The sequence below is a fragment of the Lissotriton helveticus genome, chromosome 1_1 (assembly GCF_964261635.1).
Source record: "Lissotriton helveticus chromosome 1_1, aLisHel1.1, whole genome shotgun sequence".
NCBI lineage: Eukaryota > Metazoa > Chordata > Amphibia > Caudata > Salamandridae > Lissotriton > Lissotriton helveticus.
Window position 1 is genome coordinate 2,111,433,192 of NC_136057.1, and position 20,861 is coordinate 2,111,454,052.

At 42.3% G+C, this 20,861-nt stretch overlaps 1 protein-coding gene across 1 annotated transcript in view; it reads left to right on the top strand.

Moving 5' to 3' along the window:
* Window positions 1-647: 647 nt before the first annotated feature.
* Window positions 648-20,861, top strand: part of LRRC8B (leucine rich repeat containing 8 VRAC subunit B) — a 196,776-nt gene continuing 176,562 nt past the window's right edge. The window contains exon 1 of the mRNA XM_078646009.1: window positions 648-671. The gene's annotated coding sequence lies outside the window, so the exon portion shown is untranslated. The remainder of the gene's footprint in view (window positions 672-20,861) is intronic.

Below are 20,861 nucleotides of genomic sequence, written 5' to 3' on the forward strand. Positions count from 1 at the left end.
CTCTAAAATGTGAGTGGTTAAATTGCAAAAAATAGCTCCTACCTGCGACCAGAGTTGTTCAGTCCTATGTCCAGTATTTCTTTGTCTTGCACAGAGGTGTAGTCATCAGTCATCAGATGTTCTGGTCAGGTGTTTTTTGGATGAGAGTTTTGGAGAATGGTCTTTGTATTATGTTCTAGAAAACGAAGAAATATTCCTTTAGAAAATATTCTTATTAGCCTCAGTTCTATTCCCCATCGTCAACTAGACTTACTTGCAAATGTTTTTCAAAAGAGTGATATATGTGGATTCAGTGAATTCCCTTGTGTTCCAAAACCTGTTGTAAAACACGAAAGAAAGAAAGCACTTCCCAAACAAGCACCTATCAATTACCTTTTGACCTAGACTGTTAAAGAATTAAAACTTAAAAACAAACATTTACATTACAATGTATTCTTGCAATAATAAATACAACTCTGGCGCAAAGTTCTCTTCTTTTTGTAAAAATGTCCAGAAAGGTTTCTTTTCCAAAGCTTCTTTGTTCCAAAAATTATCTTAGACTTTCTTGCGTTGGGCGCCTGTGTTTACAAATTAAAAGTACTTATCTCATTCTTGTTCTTTGTCCTTTCAGGTTTTTTCGGATTGCAGGATGTGCTCAAGGGAAGTTTCAAGGAGCCGGAATTCTCCAACAGGTAAATCAGGCGAGCCGACTTCAGACGCGACCTCTCTCCTGCTGAAGCGGAAGGCAAAGCAGTTTCTGGAAGCCTGGGTGCGGTTTAAATAGTCGACCGCACCCAGGAGATAACGTGCGCAAGTCACGTTTAAGCCGCTGCGAGTGAAAATACTCAAAGCGGCTTTAATGCAAAGATCGTAAGAACTGGCAGCCCTTCCTAAAGCAGCGCTCGTACAAACACTCCGGAAATAATTACAAAAGCCAAAGTTAAAATGACAAAAGAAACATGAGTTGACATTATCTCAAGGGTTGAACTTGGAAACGTATATCAACATAATTCTGCATACCTAATCTACATTATGCATTGAAACTATTCTTAAATCGTCTTTCAAATATTACTGTTAAACACATCACACACAGGCAGTGCTGGTGCACGGGAAAGGGGTGTTTTTTTTTTACGAACTAAGATTTTAGGTCACAGCCTAATAACCTCAGATGAGGGAATCATGACAATTAGGTCTCCCACAATCAACACCTTTGCTGACACTTTACTTAGATTTGGGCTGTCATAAAATCGAGGATATAGCTCACTACAGACCCTTGGCATACTGGAAAACTGGTTGCTCTTGAACTGTCCTTGTACGCCCAAGCACTTCTAGAAACCAGGGGGGCTGATAGGTCATGTAAGATCACCTGGTTAAGAAGGCTGAATGATACCTTGAGTGATATGGGGATGAGTAGTTTATGGGAGAATCCCGTAGGAAACACTTTTCCTTCAAAGAAAGAGTTTAAGGCTGCCTACTGGAGTATGATTATGTTAAAGCGTTTTTCATCTCTAACGAGGCCTACGATGACGATTATTTTCTGGAGCTTAAACAAGAGTACAAGTATGAATGCTACTGGGACTCCATTACTGTACCTAACGATAGGAAATTGTACCATCAGTTTAGAGTGGGTTCCCTGCCAATTAAATCCTTCACATGTAAATGGCATTCCTTGAACGAAGATAAATGTACTGTTTGTCCATCACAGAAGGAAACAATAGCACATGTTCTGTTTGCTTGCCCCGCTAACAAGCTTCCCAGGTACAGATTGCTTAAACCAATCTGTTCAAATCTTGGCACAATGTCGGGTGTTGAGGCGCTAAGGATCCTAAAGTCAGACACATGTGAGCCTATAGCGATTGCTGTTGCCAAATTTTTACGTTGGATGTGGTTCATCTGAGCAAAAACGATGAGGGCACTATAGTCGTGACAATTTGTGATAACAGCATAATACTCACGAGCTTATAATCTGTAGTATCCTGCATCTGTTTAGTTATGTAATTTACTCCTTTTATCCTGGAGATATTTATCCCTGCATATTGTTAATGTTATCCAATGTACTCTTCCTGCTCAGCCAGTGTGTTTGTGCTGAGTGCTGCTTAGAATGTTGGTGATTGATGATGCACCTCCGAATGTTGGGAGCTGGTGTGCTGTAGAGTGACAGTTGAGAATGGGCTGAGCAGGAGTCAGGCTGCTCCTGGTGGGGCTCCTTGAAAGATCTTACCAACATGATGTTATCTACAATAAAGACTTCTTGAAATACATCCTTCCTGCGTGGACTTTCATTAGGAGTAGAGGACAGTCATGGGTCTTAGTCCCATCGGCTGACATTTTCATTCCACATTGAGTCGCATTGCTGCTTTTTTCAACGCAATGTTACTCTCATTACTGTTTTCTATTGTCTTTTTGAAAATTGGGAGAGGATCTGTTGCACTATTGTTTTTATTTTCCTCTTCTCCGTTTTCTCTTATGTCCAGCTTTCCTCGTGATGTTTTACATACATTTTCATCCTTGGCTTCTGGACTTACATTGCTTGTTGTTGTCCTTTGTCTCCAGCCTTCTCTCTTTGTATTTTTATTCAATTTCTTCCTTGTTCAGAAGCATATCCGTTATTCCTACTTCTCTGTGCCTGTGTGTAGGCTGGTGTCCGGTTTACGTCGTGCCTTGTTCTTCCTTCCTGCCTGCCTGGCCAGTGGGTGTGTTTGGGGGTTAGTCGTTGGTGCAACTGTGTCCTTCTGCCCCTTGTTGTTTTCATCTTCTGGTTACTTGTTTTCCCCTTCTCACCTTATGTTTGTCCGTGGGTTTGGGTTATCTTCATCGGCTTTCGCTTTACCCTCTACTTCCTCCTCGTCTTCTTCCTCCTCGTTTTCTTACACCTGTCTTTTCGCTTTTGCTCACTCTGTTCCTTGACGTTGTTTCTGTTCCTCAGCTGTTCTTCCTTGCTATCTCTTCCTTGGTTCTCTCTCGCTATTTTTTGTTCATATATTGGATTTGTGCTTCTGTTAGAACGAAAGGGGATATGTAGTATCCTGCATCTGTTTAGTTATGCAGTTTACTCCTCTTATCCTGCAGATATTTATCCCTGCATATTGTTAATGTTATCCAATGTACTCTTCCTGCTCAGCCAGTGTGTTTGTGCTGAGTGCTGCTTTGAATGTTGGTGATTGATGATACACCTCGGAATGTTGGGAGCTTGTGTGCTGTGGAGTGACAGTTGAGAATGGGCTGAGCAGGAGTCAGGCTGCTCCTGGTGGCGCTCCTTGAAAGATGTTACCAACATGATGTTATCTACAAAAAAGACTTCTTGAAATACATCCTTCCTACGTGGACTTTCATTACTACATAATCACATACATTTTATTCTGCTCTTGTATATGACTTCCAGCCATCTAACTATAGAGTGAGTGTCGTAGCTCTCCAAATCGCGATAGCCCCTTATGTGGCACACTAATGGTTTATGTAAATTGATATTCATCTTGTTTGACTAGTTTTAATGTAGTTTTATTCTGTGATTCATTTTTTATAAGTTTTTATATGGTTGTATCAAATAGTTTTATATGAATTTGTTAGACTTTTAATTATTGATGTATGATGTCTTTAATGATTTTGATAATCGAAATAAAGACTAATTGACTGACTGGCATGACTAATATTGAACATGCAACCTTTGCATGACAGTGCAAGGTTCCACAAGGGACTGGTGATGCTAACATTCTAAACACTACACAAAGCAGTAAGACCCTATGACAAGACTGAACACACCCCTATGTCTATGAAAGGCAGACTTCAGCGAAGCAATAACTTTCATCTCGGAGACTAACCACTGGGAAATAGAGAGGCAACCCCAACCAACATGTGAGATAGAAATACACGGGACAGACGTCAGAGTGCTCATTGACTCTAGGGCATCAGTCAATGTAATGAATCATGAACATTTCAAAGTACTCACAATCCAACCTAAAAAACTCCCCGCAAAGGCCAGAATCTACATCTTCAGGGAACACAAAACAACCCCTCTAACTGGAACCTTTGTGACAAACACATGTCCCCACAATCAAGCTGTGGGAGTAATGTTCTAGGTCACTTTAGAAGACACTGTAACACTTGTTGCCTGTAGCAAGCTCTGAGACCTTCAAAGGCATTGTTAACAATTATCTGCAGCACAGCTGAAAACCCATGACATATCTTACTTGCAAAGCAAGTGAGTGAATGTCCCATGGACAATATCTTGAAAGACTTATGGCACCTCTTCCAATGGCTATGGTCCTTTAAGAACACTGTGATCAAGTTCCACATATACAAGAGAGTCAAGTCAACTGCCCTAAAAAAAATCTGATCTCACCTAGCACCTCTGGTCGAAAAGGAATTGGAGAAACTTAAGATCATGGATGTCACAGAGAAAGGGGAGTCAAGTCAACCCCTTAGACTTTCCCAATGTTGGGCACCACAACCAGGGGCCAGCTGCATAAGCATGCACCCCCCTAATCAAGCCATTAACTGTGAAAGACAGATCCTGGATGGAAATGCCTGGCCCCCATAACCAGGTGCAGAATTTGTCATTATAAAAAGGAGTGTCAGCTACATTTAATCCGCTGCTGCCCCGGCCTGCTACAACAACATCAGAATCTGTTAAAAACTATGGGCCCGATGTAGGTCGCAAAATACCGGTCGGTAACGGCCGTTTTCGGCCGTTACCGACCGGTATTTGAAGATGGAGATGTAGGGGCATGTTAAAATACAGAATCGGTAATTTTACAGATTCTGTAAAATACCGAATCGGTAAAATTACAGATTCTGTATTTTGACATGTAGGTAGCACTGCAATCAGTGCTACAGGGGTCTAGAAGTTGGTGGTAAATAATGAAAACCCTTTGAAAAGCATTTGTTTTGCTTTTTAAACAGTGCCATGTTGCAGACATACATGACCTAAGGGCATGTATGTCTGCAACATGTGCACCCATGCACAATTGAGGGGTGCAACAGGGTGTCAAAGTGACACCCTGCCACCCTTCAATGTTTCCCCCAATTACCGAATCGGTATTTATTGATTCCGTAATTGACATTCATTCCTATGGACCTACAGGCCCATAGGAATGAATGGCAATTACCGAATCGGTAAATACCGATTCCGTATCTACCGAAACTTACCGATTCTGTAATGAAATCGGTAAATTTACCTAAATCCTGATTGCCAGTTCTATACCGATTCGGTATTTAAGAATCGGTAATCTGAGATTACCTACATCGGTTCCCTAAGGTCTATCTAAAGGGGTTCGGACATGCAAAGAAGAGGTAACAGCTCTGTTTGCCTGCACTGCACCAACAGATTTAGCCACATTTGGAAAATATATGGCTGAGTTGCGTGCTCGGCTCTCTGACAAAGAAGGTTCATTTGACATCTGAAGAGCTCTTACGGTAGCAAAGTAAATAAACAGGAAATAGACTTGCTTTCCAATTTTAACATCAAACGTTCACATGACACAAGGCACTCAGGCACCCTAAACCTAGTGGTGCTTAGATACACGGTGGCGGATTTAGATGTGACTACTGTTCACTTCCGCTGCTCGATGGCTTCAAGACACTGAATTGGACTCTCACTTCTTAGTTGCTGCTCAAATAACTTCTTTTTTTTTAAAGACAAACAAGCATATTTTTAAAAAAAATTCTACGGCATTCTGTTTGCTTTTTTATTCATGTTTCTATTTATAAATGTAAGAAATATTGAAAATGGTTTTAAGTGATTGTGCAATACATTTTTCATTCTTTCATTCATTCAGATCACACTAACAAGAGATAACATCATTGCAGATCTCAAGGGCACACAATTCTCAAAATCTCTATCTAAACACCAGTAACCACCAACTCCTAGACCTCGCTAGTAATTACATTACAACCTTCCCAACACATGTGGGACTCCGATAGTATATACATTTGTGAATTTGAGCATCTCTTTGGCTATCAAAATATTGTAAAATGGCACTAATGAAGCTATATCAGGACTAGGAGTCATCAATGTAAGTTATGAAATCTTGAATTTCACTGAGATGGTAGACGAGCACTACCATAGACTGAGTGTCATGCTGAAGAGAATATCAGATGAAGAACTCACCCGCCACTAAGACAAGTGCAAAACCATCAAGAGCTATGTCCAATTCTTGGGATACATATTCACAAAAGAAGTAATCAGTGTGGACCCAAAGAAATATGATGACATACGTTAACACTCTGGTACATCTGCCACAGTACTGAGGAGCTGCTTATCAAAGGCAAACTATTGTGGGAGCTTCATACCAGACCTAGCCACACTGAAAGAGCCATTGAGAGCTCTCATGAAAGCACAAGCCAAATGAGAATGTTCCACAGTGCACAAAGACATGGTCTATAACACCAAGAACACCTTACTCCACAATGTCACAATATTGTATTTTAACTCCTAAAAGAACAATGTACTAGTATTAGAACATTGGAATGTTGAGAGCTTTATTGAAGGCAATGGTGCAGCAGCGGCCTATATGAACTGGTATAAGCCCGCTGCCCACAAATTTCAGTGTCCTAATACACAGCATGTGCCTTTCTCTTTTCTATGACTCTCGAAAATATATTATTTAGGCAGAGGAAAGCAAAAGGCAGAGGCCATGCAGGAGGACACACGCAGCCTTCACAGTTCCCTCCTCCTGAAGCTCAGTGGTACTAGGGTTTCAAATGGAGTAAAGGGGGAATGCTGTTTAGCTCCTGAGTCTCCCTGGCTAGGCTGAACTACAAAAAGCAGTTCAGCCAAGATGGGGAGAACCAGGGGCTGACTTCAGCCCCCTTTCAAAGCTCTTGTAGCCAAAGTTCAACAGCTAACAGCTGTGGCCTTGCATTTGCTGTTAGCTTTAGAACATTAATAAATGAGGAGGGAGCTACCCTTTTTTCAGGAAAAGGATTGGGTCAACAATCATAAACAAAAACTTCTTCTCCTGATTTTGACAACAAGACTTATAATGCTATCCTATCCTAGGCAGAGATTGCACAAGTCGGAAAATCAGTCTAGGCGTGGGTTACCAAATTTACAACTTAATCAATTGCAGATCAGTATTGACATGAACAAATATTGCAAACACAAAGTTAAAAATGTCATTCATTTATTACATTTTTTTTGTTAAAAACACTAATACATTATATCATATGTATTCTGCAGACAATTCTATGCATATTACTATAAAATGTTTTTCAACTCTATTAAAAACCAGTTCCTAAATACTGCTACTAAGCGTTGTTACATAAATCACAATATACATCAAATTTCTCAAACATACAGAGCTAACTATCTCATTCCATCACTGTACAACTTGTTTATTACACATAGAGAACAAACTGTCGACGCGGCGTTTCGGTGCCTCACACAATCTTGCACCTTCTTCAGGACTTGTTCATTAATATGGTATCTACAAAAAACATGTCACAATATATTCCAATTAGGTCCAATATTAGATCTGACAATTGCACATTGATTCATTTACATTCTACCTCTAATGCCCTACTATTTGGTAACCCCGCCTCAATGTGATCTGTATCTCGTCTTTGAGTCTCATGTTTTACTAAGATTCCCCATTTCTTAGTCTTCATGAAAAACAAGACTAACTGGCATATCATTAATGCCAAGATAACGTGTCCTCAAATTCCTTCATGGGACATAGTTGTTAACAAATTTAGTTGTGGGTACTTTAATCTTTGTCCTATCTTAATCATCAAAGTACCAACCCTAGAACACTATATATTCTTACCCAGGTATATATTTCCTTCCTGGCACTCCCTTGTCACTTTTCGGAGTGGGTTATCTTCAGCTATTATGCTATCAAACAGTGTTGATGATATGTCATCTTGTTTATTCTAGGAGAAAAACACAAGTGGGTCTTGTTTATAGTACCCTGGGTCGTTGACATATTTCCTCAGTCATTTATCTGTGTTGTGCTACTGTTATTACCTTTAAAGTAGCTATGTTTAATACACATCCAGGTTGATTAAAAATAGAGAGGGACCAACTTCAATCCTGTTTGAGACATAAAAATCTATTTTTAATTTAAGAATTTTTATTTATATGGTTTCCCTTCACTCAATGTCAGTTCTTTCTTGCCACATCTTTTAACTCGGGGCCTTACCGGTCCTATCTTTTGATATCTTGTGATGATAGGAAGACGCCTCTGGGAGCTTACTGTTCACTGCTCTTCTCACACAGTTAAATCTACAAAATAATTTGTAGTTTAAGATACTATAAATTTTAATTGTAAGTTTTTTTCTTGTTATGAGTCAATTTATTCTGTCTAGGTGATCTTACCTTGGGTTAGTGCAAGAACCTGCTTTTAAACTTGAATTCCACCTTCTTATTTTTTTAAATATGGAAACAAGGGACACTATATTGCAGTTTTTGTGGATTGCCTGCCAACTGTGGAAAGACATAAAACAATGTCTAAAATGCTGTTAGTGCCGTGTCCTATGGCTAACACCACCCTTTCTCCAATTAATCTAACTACCCCAACCTTACTTGTTTAAAGTAGCTGAACTGCACGGCGTCTTCCTGCTCCACGTGTCTTCTGAGAGTGATTTCTTCTCTCAGTACGCCAGTTTAAATATACTCCCTAATTGGATAATTACTTTCATCTGATCGCTTTGTGTGGGCCGCCCACTGTATGCCGGGTGTTTTTGATCCCTAGCACGGCCGCCATCTTGTAGTGTGATTAATTTTCAATTGTAATACCACTCGATCACTTTTTATATTTAAATCCTCCTGTACCGCACTGTTATTATGTGCATGTCTGTAGGCATTTTAATTATTATTATTAATGTTAAGCTGTTAATTCATTAATGGGGCATAAGAGCACCCGTTGTCGATTACTCAAGTAGTCTCTATTTTATGTATTAAAATACGGGCGACTTTTTTCTTATTATAAGAAACTCATTCTTTGCATATTTAACTCTTTCTGCATCATAGAGTTAGTCCTCAATCCATCCAGTGTATACCGGTAGTGTATGCAGGTCGGCCTTTTTCAAGTTCTAAAACGGCCGCCATCTTTGAATGGTTAATGACAGTTGTATACATCTAGATACATACTGAAGAAAATACAACTATCTCATTGCATACACTGTCTATTATCTTGAAAGGACCAATATTTCCCAATTAATACCTGGCCTCTCATAGACAATCTGCAGGGTTCAATTTTGAACTTTCTTATTTCACCGCTTTTTCTCATTTCTTATTTTTATATACGAGGTATTTTGACATACATCGGTTTGCTCTCTCAAATTTTAGATCTAATTTTGTTCGCGGCCCGTGTTCTGCCATGCAATAAGTCCCCTTACTACTACCGTGTCAGGGTAACAATTTTACGTGGCAGATTTTGAAAATAGACATATATTCAATTCTTTAGCGCCCTTTTATGAGAATATTTCAAAATGGTCCCGCTTTATAGACGATATATTCTTCATTTGGGAAGGGGACCTGTTAGAGTTTATTACATGGCTTAACTTAGGAGATGAGAACTTGAAATTTACCTCCACATATAACAATGAGGCATGTGACTTTTTAGACATCAAAATAAAAAATGTGGAAGGCAGCCTAATGGTGAAGCTATTTACGAAACCATCAGACCGTAATACAATGCTGCACTTTACAAGCCATCATCCAGCTACCCAAAAAAAACATACCATTTGATCAGTTTAGTGCGGCGAAACTGCACAACAGAAAAGGAATATGACAAACATGCAAAGACACTAACAAAAAAATTCTTAGAGAGAGGGTATCCTAAGTCCATGGTGAGAAAAGCATACAAACGTGCCAAATATTATAATAGGGACAGCCTGTTTGAACCTAAAAACAAACAAGAGAATCAGGTCAAACCCATTGTTTTTGTTAACAACTTTTCATGCATATCAAACAAATTAAAAAACTGCATTAACAGCAATTGGAAATTGCTTAATGATCCAGGTGAAGTCCTGTTGCCAAAACCGATCTTTGCGTTCCGAAGGAACAGAACAGTGAGAAACTGCCTAGTTCAAACCTATCCAAACAACACCAACAGGAACTTAATCAGGACCAGAGATGGTACGACACCAACAGGCAATTTTGCCTGTGGGAGTTGCAAAAACTGTGCTCAAATAATAACAGGTCCTAGTATAACACATGGGGTCACAACCCACACCCATAAAGCACTATTTAATTGCAGAACCCAAAATGTCATTCACATGATTAAATGCCCGTGCGAAATGGCATACATAAGGGAAACACAGCGAGAAATAAGAGTTAGGTTGAATGAACACAAGTCAGCGATCCGCACAAAGAAAGCAATAGCCCAGTTAATGATGCATTGGATAGAAAAAGGCCATCAGGTTGAAGACCTGAAATGGTGTGTTCTGGAGGTTGTAAGTCTAAACAAGAGGGGAGGAGATTTAACCAAAAAACGGAAAAGGAGAGAACAATATTATATGTCGAGGTTCAGTACATATAAAACAGGTCTTAATAACAAAGAGGAATGGGAGAGAATATTATAAGTCAACATTAACAGGAAATAAGCACAGAGTGACTGTAACATTAAATCAAGAGATATATGCGAAGTGTGTGAAAATTTCTCCCTCTTTTTCTTCGAACATGGTTACCCTGATATTTCGTTTAAAATTGTTACCCTGACACGGTAGTAGTAAGGGGACCTATTGCATGGCAGAACACGGGCCGTGAACAAAATTAGATCTAAAATTTGAGAGAGCAAACCGATGTATGTCAAAATACCTCGTATATAAAAATAAGAAGTGAGAAAAAGCGGTGAAATAAGAAAGTTCAAAATTGAACCCTGCAGATTGTCTATGAGAGGCCAGGTATTAATAGGGAAATATTGGTCCTTTCTAGATAATAGACAGTGTATGCAATGAGATACTTGAATACATCTAGATACATACTGAAGAAAATACAACTGTCATTAACCATTCAAAGATGGCGGCCGTTTTAGAACTTGAAAAAGGCCGACATGCATACACTACCGGTATACACTGGATGGATTGAGGACTAACTCTATGATGGAGAAAGAGTTAAATATGCAAAGAATGAGTTTCTTATAATAAGAAAAAAGTTGCCCGTATTTTAATACATAAAATAGAGACTACTTGAGTAATCGACAACGGGTGCTCTTATACCCCATTAATGAATTAACTGCTTAACATTAATAATAATAATTAAAATGCCTACAGACACGCACATAATAACAGTGCGGTACAGGAGGATTTAAATATAAAAAGTGATCGAGTGGTATTCCAATTGAAAATTAAACACACTACAAGATGGCGGCCGTGCTAGGGATAAAAAACACCCGGCATACAGTGGGCGGCCCACACAAAACGATCAGATGAAAGTAATTATCCAATTAGGGAGTATATTTAAACTGGCGTACTGAGAGAAGAAATCACTCTCAGAAGACACGTGGAGCAGGAAGACGCCGTGCAGTTCAGCTACTTTAAACAAGTAAGGTTGGGGTAGTTAGATTAATTGGAGAAAGGGTGGTGTTAGGCATGGGACATGGCACTAACAGCATTTTAGACATTGTTTTATGTCTTTCCACAGTTGGCAGGCAATCCACAAAAACTGCTATGTAGTGGCCCTTGTTTCCATATTTAAAAGAAAGAAGAAGGTGGAATTCAAGTTTAAAAGCAGGTTCTTGCACTAACCAAAGGTAAGATCACCTAGACAGAATAAATTGACTCATAACAAGAAAAAAACTTAAAATTAAAATTTATAGTATCTTAAACTACAAATTATTTTGTAGATTTAACTGTGTGAGAAGAGCAGTGAACAGTAAGCTCCCAGAGGCTTCTTCCTATCATCACAAGGTATCGAAAGATAGGACCGGTAAGGCCCGAGTTAAAAGATGTGGCAAGAAAGAACTGACATTGAGTGAAGGGAAACCATATAAATAAAAATTCATAAATTAAAAATAGATTTTTATGTCTCAACAGGATTGAAGTTGGTCCCTCTCTTTTTTAATCAACCTGGATGTGTATTAAACATAGCTACTTTAAAGGTAATAACAGTAGCACAACACAGATAAATGACTGAGGAAATATGTCAACGACCCAGGGTACTATAAACAAGACCCACTTGTTTTTTTCTCCTAGAATAAACAAGATGACACATCATCAACACTGTTTGATAGCATAATAGCTGAAGATAACCCACTCCGAAAAGTGACAAGGGAGTGCCAGGAAGGAAATTTATACCTGGGTAAGACTATATAGTGTTCTAGGGTTGGTACTTTGATGATTAAGATAGGACAAAGATTAAAGTACCCACAACTAAATTTGTTAACAACTATGTCCCATGAAGGAATTTGAGGACACGTTATCTTGGCATTAATGGTATATATATGCCAGTTAGTCTTGTTTTTCATGAAGACTAAAGTAATGGGGAATCTTAGTAAAACATGAGACTCAAAGACAAGATACAGATCACATTGAGGCGGGGTTACCAAATAGTAGGGCATTAGAGGTAGAATGTAAATGAATCAATGTGCAATTGTCAGATCTAATATTGGACCTAATTGGAATATATTGTGACATGTTTTTTGTAGATACCATATTAATGAACAAGTCCTGAAGAAGGTGCTAGATGGTGTGAGGCACCGAAATGCCGCGTCGACAGTTTGTTCTCTATGTGTAATAAACAAGTTGTACAGTGATGGAATGAGATAGTTAACTCTGTATGTCTGAGAAATTTGATGTATATTGTGATTTATGCAACAACGCTTAGTAGCAGTATTTAGGAACTGGTTTTTAATAGAGTTGAAAAACATTTTATAGTAATATGCATAGAATTGTCTGCAGAATACATATGATATAATGTATTAGTGTTTTTAACAAAAAAATTTAATAAATGAATGAAATTTTTAACTTTGTGTTTGCAATATTTGTTCATGTCAATACTGATCTGCAATTGATTAAGTTGTAAATTTGGTAACCCACGCCTAGACTGTTTTCCCGACTTGTGCAATCTCTGCCTAGGATAGGATAGCATTATAAGTCTTGTTGTCAAAATCAGGAGAAGGAGTTTTTGTTTATAATAAGCTTTAGAACATTCACAGCAAGATCTCTGAAACAAAGGCTACCGAGCCCGAGGGGAATTACAACCCCCGCGGGCTCTGTGAGGCCTTTGTGTTTTTTAATTTGAACATACTGCCCTTATGAGGCGGAATGTTCTAAGAGCTTTATAGCCCGCCATAGCTGAGCTATCCTGGCAATTAAAGGCCTGCTCCCTTGTTAACACCTTGGCTGCTTGAGAAATTCCCCTACTGTGCTGGACCATAATAGAAATGGGTGTGGTCATGACGAGCTCAGCTCATCATGAGCACACAAGCACTGTGCCTCATGACAAGCTGAGCTCGTCATGAGCACTGAAGTGGCTAAAGGCCCTCGCCTTGGATCTTCAATGCTGGAGCGCGCCTTTAAGAACTGGTATAGCCTGCTACGGCACTCTATAACACTATAGTGGACATGGGGGGGCGAGGACGAGGCAGACATGCATCGCTAGCGCTTTGTCCGTTGGCCCGCATATATTCAACTATCATGGCCAATGGGAGCCTGCGGTGACGGCTGGGGGAAGTGCTGACTGAACTGCTGTCCCCAAGTGTCCTGCGGCTGCACTTCGGAATGATCCTCCATTGTCCCCGGCAACACCGTTCTGGTGATGGCAGGGCTCCTCTGTCAGTGGGACCGAAGCCGAGACTGCCCGCTGGGCGCGGGCGTCTCATACCGCGCTTCCTAAATCAGACTAGGGTGTGGACAACTCCAATACTACCCCCCCGACTGGCCTGCCTTAGCTCCCCCTGCTTTAGGCATATGCACACGGGCTGGATTAATCTCAGCAAGGACCCCCGCCCTGTATTGGCATCCACCCTGAGGCGTGACATCGGGGGGCCCTTTCATCTTCAACGCGGGGAGGAGCTGGTACCAGCATGAGGCCTGCCAAACACTGGCTGCGGCATACTCAAGGCTTAGTGGACCTCTTCCAGAATCTACAGCACTGGCGCTAGCTCTACACCACCTGGCACCCAACAAGCGAGTAACCCCCCCTCCCCCGGCTTCGGCGCTTGATTCGGGGCATGCTGCGGGGGACCTTTCACCCTAGACCTGGGTGTTGCCAGTGGGGCCGAATGACTCATTTACCTTTCAGACTTTCAGACCTAAGGATTGTTCGGGCCCGCCACTTGGTTGTGACTCTCTTGCCTCAACACTACATATTAGTTGCTGTCTGTGGTTCTCTGGGGCTTCCGAGCCCACATATTTGATCCTTCCTGGGGTTGCAGTGTGCTCTGCCGCCTCAGCGCTCAGATAGGGGTGCGCAGCGGAGGTGCACCCGGAGACTCCCATTGAGGAAATCTTACTCCTGCCCCTCAACAACAATGTGGTTCTCCCTAACAAGTTCTCTGGGGGTTGCCCACCAGCCACCTCAGGTGGACGCTATTCCACTTGACATTGCACACTACCTAAGTCACCCACCCTCACACATGCCTATGAAACAGACTGCCATGATGTCCCTTGGTATGGGCAGACTTTCGATCAGCCGCACCGGCCACATTGGCCCCATCGCAGATATCAGGCCCTCCATCCAATGCTGTCCCCAACACCCTTCAATGTGTCCCCTCTCACGCTTCAATGCTCTGACCACTCACCTCTGCTTATCTGCTCAATGGCCACCACAAGCTCTCTGACAAGGTGTCCGTTGAGGAGAAACATCTGGCCACCATCCATCCTATTGTGACTGACAACCATTACGGGGCCAGTTCTGCCAACTACAGCAGAGGGCAGAACATATAGAGGGCAGCTCGCGCAGGAGCAACGTTTACATTCTGGGTTTACTGGAGGGTGTTGAAGGACGTGAGCCTATCCAATATCTCAAGACTTGGTTCAAATCCTTCACTCCAACAGTGAAACTTACCCCTTTCTTTGCATTGGAAAGAGCACATCGTGTGCCGACACAACGCAGATTGCTTTGGACTGGAGTGGGACGGATTGTTTTGGACTGGAGTGAGGCAGATTGCTGTGGTTTAGGGAGAGGCAGACTATTTTGGGTTGGAGTGGGCAGATTGTTTTGGACTGCAATAAGGCAGATTGTTTTGGATTGGAGTGGGCAGATTGTTTTGGATTGGAGTAAAGCAGATTGTTTTGGATTGGAGTAAGGCAGATTGTTTTGGATTGGAGTAAGGCAGATTGTTCTGGACTGGAGGTGGGCATACTGGACTGGAGTTGGGCAGACTATTTTATATTGGAGTGGGGCATATTGCTTTAGATTGGAGTGGGGCAGATTGGAGGTGAGCAGATTATTTTGGACTGGAGTAGGGCAGATCTTCTGGGTTGTAGAGGGGGGTTGTTTTGGATTGAAGTGGGGCAGATTGGATTTATTGGGGCAGATTTGAGTGGGGCAGATTACTTTGGATTGGAGTGAGGCAGTGTCAGGATCGCCAGCAGCGCAAGAATAAGCAATCACCACTAACCTCTTTTCTTGTGACCAGCAGAGACGATGCCTGTTGTAAGTCCCCCAATTCCCCGTAACACAACCCCCTACAGAGGAAAGATACTCCTACTGCGTGAAATTGTGCCCCAGGGGAAAAAGGGAAGTGGATAAAATGATAAACCAGCCGTATGGTCTGTATGCCCTGTAAGGTCTGGTATGGTAGCTGCAAAGCTTCAGGAGGGATGCTCTCACACTGCAGAATAGGGAGACAAGACAATAGACTATAATATCCTTAAGGAAATTAATGTCTGTAAACATATAAATATATCCTTCTATGCACCCACCAGAAACACAGACGGCAGAGAACTGAAATCTAGTTATGGAAACTTTCTCATTCCAAGGTATGTTTCCCAGAATTGTAGGCACGATAAGATCAGAACTGGTGCGAAAACAATAGTACCCACTCTCTTATGTTATTTACAAAATCTAGCAAAGAGAGTTGTTAGCGTCACAACTCCGTACTAGCAATGTTATGATAAAGTCACAAAACAATGCACAGCAATCCTACTCTCCTTCGTACTTCGGAATGCAATTCACGGTGAATGTCTTTAACTGCTCAACAAGAAGTTGACTTAAGCACTGAGTCCGAGTACTAGAAAAGGTCAAGGCAAACAGAAATCCTTTCGAGTCTTCCAGAATTAACCCTAAAACACGGGGCGTAGTGTGTCTTAAAAGAGCAGACACAGAGACGCTACCTTCTCCTGCCTGCAGAGCCGCGTAATAATTAAACGCGCAACGTGCGTTTAGTATTACCGCGTCTCACTAAAAATCCCTACGGAGTACAACATTATAGTCATTACGGAGGAGGCGTCCCGCACTCCTCCCGATACCTGGCAAAGCGGGAACACTTTTCCGACAGGCCGAAGTGTAACAGGAAACAGTTCCGGGCAAGAACACTTCTGGAAAACACGGCTTCTTTCTTCACGCTGGAATCCGGCGGGGAACACCATCCGCCATTCCTCTCACTGGTGAAAATTGTCAAGCACCTTCACATGGAGTAGGAGGTGCTTATATCCAGATCGCCCCGTTCCTCCTTCTGATTCGCCCATTGGCCTTCTGGTAGTTGAAGTTCATCAGGCCATTCCGTTTTCCTCATCGGGTAGTACTTGCAGAAAAGGCATGACGGCTAGACGAGGTTTTCACCCCTGAATAGGAAAATGCTACAGTACCCCCTCTCAAGGACTGCCGACTCGGCAGTCGTCCAGGCTTGCCAGGGTGTTCAGCATGAAAACGTTCAACCAAGTCAGGACAATGCAGGTTGGACTCTGGTTCCCATGTTCTATCCTCCACCCCAAAACCATACCAGTCCACCAAGTATTGGATTCTACCCCTCACCCGTCGGGAGACGAGAATAGCCTGTACCTCATACTCCTCACGACCATCCACTTCTACGGGTTGGGGTTTTGTAAGGTAATCTCACACTAAGGGAACATGGTTGGAGAAGGGAGACGTGGAACACAGGATGGATTCTCCATGAAGTAGGTAAAGATAGCTTCATAGCTACAGGGTTGATAACCTCTTCAATACTGTAGGGCCCTACATATTTGGGTTTTAGCTTATTAACCCCCTTCAGATGGAGATGCTTTGTGGACAGCCATACCTTATCCCCCACAAGGTAATCTGGTCCCCTTGATCTTCTCTTATCAGCATAATGTTTCTGTGTGTTTTGTGCATTAACAAGAGAATGCTTGGCCGCTATCAGGACTGCTCTTAAGTGTGCATGATGCTCGTGGACACTAGGTAAGGGAGAACGGATAGGCCATTCAAAAGGAAGCATATTAGGGTGATAGCCATTGGTATAAAAGAAAGGTGAACAACCCAATGTGGAATGCGTAGCGTTATTGTAGGCGAACTCTGCCATCCATTACAACGTAGTCCAGTCCATTGCATTTTGCAATGTGAAGCAACGGAGATGTTGTTCCAACGTCTGATTTAGGCGTTCTGTTTTCCCATCTGTTTGGGGGTGGTAGCTGGAGGATAGTCGAGCATCAATGTTCAAAGTTTTACAAAGAGCTTTCCAAAAATGAGAAGTGAATTGGGTACCCCTATCGGTGATCAAAACACACGGAATTCCATGAGCTCGGACTATGTGCTGAAGAAAAATCCCTGCCAATTCCAACGATGTCGGCAGATCAATTAGGGGGATGAAGTGTCCCATTTTCGTTAAATGATCAACAACCACCAGAATTACAGTTTTGCCTTCACAAGGCGGCATCTCCACTATGAAGTCCATTGATAGGGTGTGCCAGGGACGTGGAGGTATGGGTAAGGATGGTAGAAGTCCTGTAGGTTTTGCATGGATAGCTTTCCCTTGGGTACAGACCGCACAATTCCTGATGTATTCTTGGACATCCTTACGTAACCCGGGCCACCAAAAGGAACGCTCCACACATGCAATAGTTTTGTATATTCCCATATGTCCGCCCAACACAGAATCATGGGCCCACTTCAATGCTTGTTGTTGCCGTGTTTCTTTAGGAAGATACAATGCCTGACAATGGTATGCGAGATCGTCTTTTTCAAAACGGTGATCCGGGTCTTCTTGTACCCAAGCTTGTACATTCTCCTCGGCCAAGACGATTTTTAAATCTTCCAAGAAATCTGGTGATGACAGCAGGGCTATTGTCTGGATTGGAGTTACTGTTTCTGTTAGAATGAGAGGAGGATCCAGAAGAAGAGACTCAGTATGTTCATCGGTTTTATCGAGACGAGAAAGGGCGTCAACCTTACCGTTTTGTGGTCCTGGTCGATACCTGATTATGAAATCGAAATCAGAGAAGAAGAGTGTCCACCGCAACTGTCTAGGAGTCAAGGCCTTTGCGGTCTTTAAAAACAACAGATTTCTGTGATCAGTATATATCTCCACAGTGTGTAAGGCACCCAAAAGATAGTGTCGCCACTCTTCGCATGCTCTCTTTATAGCTAAAAGTTCCTTGTCGGAGATGGTGTAGTTCACCTCACAGGGGGTGAGCTTCCGGGAGTAGTACGCAACAGGATGAAGTTGTCCAGTTACAGGATGCCGTTGAGATAGGACCCCTCCCACAGCATGCTGCGAGGCATCGGTCTCGAGTACAAAAGGGATCTGAGGATCAGGATGGCGAAGGATAGGAGCCTGCGTACATTTATCCTTTAACGTCTGGAAAGACTGAGCGGCCTCTAGCCCCCACACGAAAGCGGCATTCTTCCGGAGTAGACTGGATATGGGTTGGATGATCTTTGAGAAATCTTTTATGAATCTCCTGTAATAGTTAGCGAATCCAAGAAAACTTTGCACGGATTTAACGTTATGAGGTGTTTTCCAGGTGGTGATCGCCTCGACCTTCTTCATATCCATTTGGAACCCATGGACGTTGATGATGTAACCAAGGAAAGCTACCTCCTGGACATAAAAAAGACATTTCTCGAGTTTGGCATACAAGGAGTGTTGTTGTAGTTTGTTCAAAATGGTTTTGATGTGTGTTACGTGTTCCTGTAAAGTGGTAGAATAGATCAAGATATCGTCGATATAGACGATGCAGAACGTTTCCAGGCACCCTCGCAACACCTCGTCCATAAAGTACTGAAAGGCGGCAGGGGCGTTGCAGAGCCCAAAAGGCATTACCCTATATTCGAAGAGGCCGAACTTTGTCCTGAACGCCGTCTTCCATTCGTCGCCTTTCTGTACCCTCACCAAATGGTATGCACCACGGAGGTCAAGTTTCGTGAAATATTGAGCACCCTTAAGCTGATCCAAAAGCACCGGTATCAATGGAAGAGGGTAACGATTCTTGATGGTTACTCTGTTGGTAGCCCTGTAATCGATACAGGTCCTCAATTCTTCACAATCTTTCTTCGGGATGAAGAAAAGAGGGGAGGATGCTGGCGAGGTAGAATGACTGAAAAATCCAGTAGCGAGGTTATCATCAAGATAAGTTTTTAGATATTGGGTCTCCTTTTCAGTCAACGCATAAACTCTACTGCAGGGAATGTCTGCTCCTGGTATCAAGTCGATTCGACAGTCATAGACCCGGTGAGGTGGTAACTGAGTAGCAGTATGCTTATCAAACAGTGGTTGATACATGTGGTACTCTTCCGGTAAGACTGTGGCACAGCAATAACGTTCTTGGGGACAAGCAGTCGCCAAATAAGCGGGAGGTGTTTTCTCTTTATTGTCAAAAAGAAATGCTTCCTTTTGACAATGCTCTGTGCAATACTCAGATGTCATGGTGACGGTGCGGGCTGCCCAGCTGACTACGGGATCATGGAGCGTCAACCAAGGCATTCCTAGGATGAGTCGGAACTGAGGTGCATCGATTAGATCAAACTGGATATGTTCCTGGTGTTTATGGCCAAACTTCATCAGAAGAGAATGTGTGTTGTAAGTTACAGGACCCGACGACAAAGCTGTTCCGTCTACCGCCTTCCACATTTCAGGGGTTTTCTTCTTTTCACAAGTAATTCCTATTTTCAGTGCAAACTCCTGGTCTATGTAGTTGCCAGTGGCGCCGGAATAAAGTAAGGCATCCACCTCTACGATTTCCTGAGAAGATACACAGAGAGAAACACTGATGTTGATATGGGCCACGGCTGGATGGAGAGTATTGGCAAGGGTTGGTGAGATCATTCTACTATGTTGACCCAATTCAGAGACCTCTTCCTGACTTGGGCTCTTCAGTTTCCCGGCAACACATCAGGTTTCGTTACTGCTTGTATTAGTGGAACAAAGGGTCTCCCTGGTAAGGCATTTCTAGCCCGGCATTATTTTATAAAATGTCCTCCTTTTCCACAATACAAGCATTGTTTCAACCTTCGCCTTTTTTCTTTTTCTTCTGGGGTAAGGGGTCCCCTGATTCCTCCAATTTGCATTGGTTCGACCCCATCAGTATTTTTAGGAGTTTCTTCCACGGTGTTCCTCGGTCTGGGATAGAAGAACAGATGTTCTCCTCTGTTCCTATCCCCTTTCCTCTCGAGTAATCGATGATCCAACTGAACTGTTAAGTTTATTAATTCCTCACAGGTCTGTGGCAGTTAGACAACCTGGACGAGGACATCCTTAAGTTCTCCTCTGAGCCCCTGATAAAACAAGGTGATCCTTTTTTTGGAAGGCCAGTCCGTCTCGACCACGAGACGATTGAAAGACGTAATATATGACAATAGATCTTGTGATCCTTGGCGGAGGGTAAGCAGTTCTCTATCCAAAGTCATCATATGGGATTTCCTATCGAAGAGTTTCCTCAACTCCAAACAGAAGTCAGAGAAATTGTGTAGTACAGGATCGTTTCTTTCCATGAGGGGGATGGTCCAGCTGGCTGCATTCCCCCCCAGGTATGACATCATGAAAGCAGTTCTCGAAGCTTCGTCGTGAAACACAACTGGC